This window comes from Eretmochelys imbricata, chromosome 6, assembly GCF_965152235.1.
Source record: "Eretmochelys imbricata isolate rEreImb1 chromosome 6, rEreImb1.hap1, whole genome shotgun sequence".
NCBI classification, from domain to species: Eukaryota; Metazoa; Chordata; order Testudines; family Cheloniidae; genus Eretmochelys; species Eretmochelys imbricata.
The window spans coordinates 80,556,568-80,561,195 of record NC_135577.1 but is presented as its reverse complement, the minus strand read 5'-3'; the positions used below and the strand labels follow the sequence as shown (position 1 = coordinate 80,561,195).

The following is a 4,628-nucleotide window of genomic DNA, read 5'->3' as shown; positions in this document are numbered from 1 at the left end:
TTGTCTGACTGTTAACATGGTTGGACTCTACAATATATACTAAAAATGCAAGAAACAAATGCATGAACCATAACTAATTTAATATTAAGGTTTCACAGTTAAATAGCTACGAAATATAAAAGTTAAGTTTTCTACTCTCATGTAAACTTGATCATACTGAAAAAATATAGTATATTGTATTCTTATTTTTCTTACTAGATGTACCATAAAATGCTATATATATATATATAGTGACAAAGTTCCTGCTCTACCTTGGTGGGTCTTGCGCTTATTGGCGAATTTGCTTGCCTTGGAGCTTCGCGGCAGCCCTCAGCTTGGCCATTTTTCTGAACCCACAGTCCAGGTCAACTCCTCCTGTGTCTGACCAGGAGTTGGGAGAATTTGGGGGGAACCTGGGCCCGCCCTCTACTCCGGGTTCCAGCCCAGGGCCCTGTGGAATGCAGCTGTGTAGAGTGCCTCCTGGAACAGCTGTGTGACAGCTACAACTCCCTGGGCTACTTCCTCATAGCCTCCTCCCAACACCTTCTTTATCCTCACCATAGGACCTTCCTCCTGGTGTCTGATAATGCTTGTACATGTCAGTCCTCCAACAGTCCGCATTCTCACTCTCAGCTCCTAGTGCCTCTTGCTCCCAGCTCCTCACACACACAGCACAAACTGAAGTGAGCTCCTTTTTAAAACCCAGGTGCCCTTAATTGATTCTAGCAGCTTCTTGATTGGCTGCAGGTGTTCTAATCAGCCTGTCTTAATTGTCTCCAGAAGGTTCCTGATTTTTCTGGAACTGCCCCTGTTACGGGCTCAGAGTCCCGAGCGCAGGCGGCGGCGCCGAGCCCGGTCCGGCCATGACCGACTTCAAGCTGGGGATCATGCGGCTCGGCCGGGTGGCCGGCAAGACAAAGTACACGCTAATAGATGAACAAGACATCCCATTAGTGGAGAGTTACTCTTTTGAGGCTCGGATGGAGATAGATGATGATGGAAATGGTGCTAAAATATTTGCTTATGCTTTTGACAAAAACAGAGGAAGGGGATCTGGGCGTCTGCTGCATGAGCTACTGTGGGAGAGGCACCGGGGAGGGATTGCCCCAGGATTTCAAGTGGTGCATTTGAATGCAGTGACGGTAGACAACCGACTGGGCAATCTGCGTTTAGTCCCGTGGGGATGGAGACCCAAGGTTGAAGACATTTCTAGTAAACAAAGGGAACAAAGTCTGTACTGGCTGGCGATCCAGCAGCTTCCCACTGATCCAATAGAAGAGCAGTTTCCTGTGCTGAATGTAACGCGGTATTACAACGCTAATGGAGACGTTGTGGAGGAAGAGGAAAACTCATGCACATACTATGAATGTCACTACCCCCCATTCACAATGATTGAAAAACAGTTACGTGAATTCAATATATGTGGCCGATGCCAGGTAGCAAGGTACTGTGGGTTTCAGTGCCAGCAGAAGGACTGGCCTGCTCACAAGAAGCACTGTCGGGAGAAGAAACGAACCTTCCAGCAAGAGCTCGGACCAGAACGATGACCGGGTGGCACAGGCCTCTCAGCAGCAGGATTCCTTCTCAAAGGCATTGGACTCTTGCTTTTGCACAGTAATGACAGACTGCTTATTGAAGCCAGAGGCACTGAAGAAGACAAACTCTGTGATGCTTGAGCAGAATAGCTGACTGGACTAAGCCAGCTCTGACTGGTGCTGTGGAAACGGATTGGGTCTTCCCTTCCAGTATTATATTCTCAAGCAAAAAGACTACTTTGGAGGCTCCAGGCAGGAAGCTTCTCATTATTTATATGTTAATATGTTTGTAAACTCATGTACAGTTTTTTGTTAGAAATTCTCAATAGGACACATTTACTGTAATGTTCAGATGAGAACACATTGTTGGCCTACAAGTAAAAAAACTGTCATGTAGCAAAAGCTTTTCCTCCCATGTGGCTAAATGGTATCTGTGGCTGTGCCAAGGCCAGGAGACTGGCTCAGACATCAGCAGTTACTCTGGAGAACTCTGCATGGAAGTTATATTTAAAAAAGCAAAACAAACAAAGTAAAGGGTTGGAATGAGAAAAAAAAAAAACTGCCCCTGTTACCTTACCCAGGCAAAAGGGACCTACTTAACCTGCTCTCCTACTGCTACCCTCTGGCCTGGGCTTTTCTTGCTTTTTGCTCCTGCTTTCGGCTTTCCCCCGTGACCGGGCCAGATGCTCTCCCCTTTCTTTTCTTTTGTTGTTTTTTTTTTCTTTCTCCGCTGTTGCTAGAGTGCTGGCCGGCTGCTGGCCGGCTGTTAGCCCGCCCCCCCGCCTGCCCTCGGACGTTGCTGCCGCTCCAGCTGAAACCCCCACCCTGAGGGGGGGGGGCCTGCTGACCCGCTCCCCGGAGGGGGGGAGTGGAAGGACCCAGCCCCCAGACCCAGCCGCTTGCTGTTTGTCTGCGGACCCGTCTCCGGTTGAGAGGAATCTTATCACTTGCTCCGGCATTTCTGGAATGGAAAAAAGAAAACCCGGAACAGACAGAGAAACAGCAGTCTACCAGAGGAACACTGCCCAGGGAACTTACAAATCGCCGTGGAGGGGGCCCAAGACTGAGTAACTTTCGAACTCTGCTCTTGTGTGGGGGGAGGCTTTGACTGTGTTGTGACTGTGTTTGTAGGGACACAGGGGATGTGGCACGGAGCTGCCCCCCGATCCATCTGTGTCCTCCCAAACCCCACACTATCATCTTCACAACTGCCTCCTCCACCGTCACTGCTGGCTGTTTAACATCTGCCTCTGGACTTAGCTGCTCGCCCTGATTCCACCGTGTGGGCCAGAAGCACCAGCCAACCAAACAGGACTCTCTGGACAAGCGTACGGTGGTTCATGTGCCCCCCCAGCCCTGAACTGCCCATCCCACAGCTTGTCCCTTTTTACCTGACCCCAACTCCTGTTAACCACCTGCCACCACCCCTGCTGGGGCATCGGCAATGGAGGGCACCGGGGTGACCTCCGCCGCTGCCATGCCCACCACCTCCCCAGACTCTAGGAGAGCCCCCCAGCCGGCGGGAAAGGCCGGGGCAAGAAGAAGGGGAAGGACCCCGCTAAAACCCTAAAACCAGGCCCTCCATGGCAGGGGCCACCCCCACTGCTGCGGCCCCGCCACCGACTACAGCATCCCTCCCCGCTGCCCCTTTCACCAGCTCTGCGGGTGTCCCTCCCTCACCCCCCAGGATGTATGCCCGGGCGGCGGCAGCTCCCCCACCTGCCGCCTTGTCATCTCTTCCGCCCACCGCCTCCGCCACCATCAACAGCGGCCGGGGCCCCTTCCCCACCATGACAAGGAAGCACGGTGTCCGATGCCTCCCGGTGCCCACCTCGCCCCTCGTGGAGACCTACGTGCAGGTGTTGACGAGAGTGGTGGGGCCCTCAGCCATTGTGGCGGCCTCCAAAATGTATGGGAAGGTCGTCTTCTTCTTAGCACCTGGAGGCTGCCGCCCAGGAGGCGGTGGAGAGGGGCCTGGCGGTGGGGGGGCGGGTGTTTGTCCCCCTAGAGCCGCTAAAGGACCTGGGCGTCCACCTGGTCCTGACCTCTGTCCCTCCTTTTCTCCCCAATGTTGCCCTGTTACCCGCCCTTTCCACCTTGGGGAAACCTATTTCTGTCATCAGCCCACTCCCGTTGGGCTGCAAGGACCCCACCCTCCGTCACATCTTTTCCTTCCGCTGGCAAGTGCAACTTTTACTGCCGTCGGCGGCGCGTGACGGAGAGGTGCTCGAGGGGTCCTTCCTAGTCCCCCACCGGGGGCCCGTTACTGGGTGTATTTCTCCATGGGGGAAGACCGGTGCTACCTCTGCTGGGCATCAGAGCATGTCCGGAGGGACTGCCCCTTAGCCCGGCAAGGAGGAGCACCTGGGATCCCCGAGACCCGGCAGGACATCGGCCCCGTCATTGCCGACGCCCCTGGCCACCCGATACCCGAACCCACCCCCGCTCCTCTTCGGACCACCACTTCTCCCGGTCAGGCCCAAGGGGCATCTCCCCTACAATGCCCAGACGAGCGGGAGAGCCCCGCCCTCACTGCTGACAATCTAGCGGGGCCTATGGAGGAGGGTGTGGCAGAGATACCACCAGGCATGGGAGAGAGCCTGCCCCAGGGAGAATCCTCCCTCCCTTATGCTGCCCCACCGTCCCCCCCACAAGTCCCTGAGCCACTGCCTTTACCCCCTGACATGACCCCTGCTAACCAGCCCCCAGATGATGCCATGGAGGGCTGGGCCCTAGTCCAGGGGAAGTGAGGCAAGCGGAAGGCTCGAGCTCTGCCTCATCTACCTGAGGCGGAGGCCCCCTGGAAGACCAGGAAGCGGGGCACTGATGCCGAACCTTCCGCTTTGCCCACGAGTGCGTCCCATCCACTGGTGTCAGCCGGGAAAGACGTGGTAGCACCGGAAGGTAGTGTCTCCCCTCCACAGGAGACCCTCCCCTCCGAGACCCTCGAGGAAGCCCCTTCTGTCCTGACACTACCCGAAGCCCCCATGAACCCCGAGGCAACCGTCATGGCGGGTGCCAGCGGGGAGAACCCCGGGGCGACGGAAAGTGTCCTCTCCTTCATGTTCGAGGAGATCGAGGCCCTAGATCTGACCCTGGTTGCCCAGGGGGAGG

The 4,628-nt window shown here is 55.5% G+C and overlaps 1 pseudogene; it reads left to right on the top strand.

The window, feature by feature from the left end:
- Positions 1–811: 811 nt before the first annotated feature.
- LOC144266799 (zinc finger MYND domain-containing protein 19 pseudogene) lies at positions 812–1,635 on the top strand (annotated as a pseudogene).
- Positions 1,636–4,628: the final 2,993 nt, after the last annotated feature.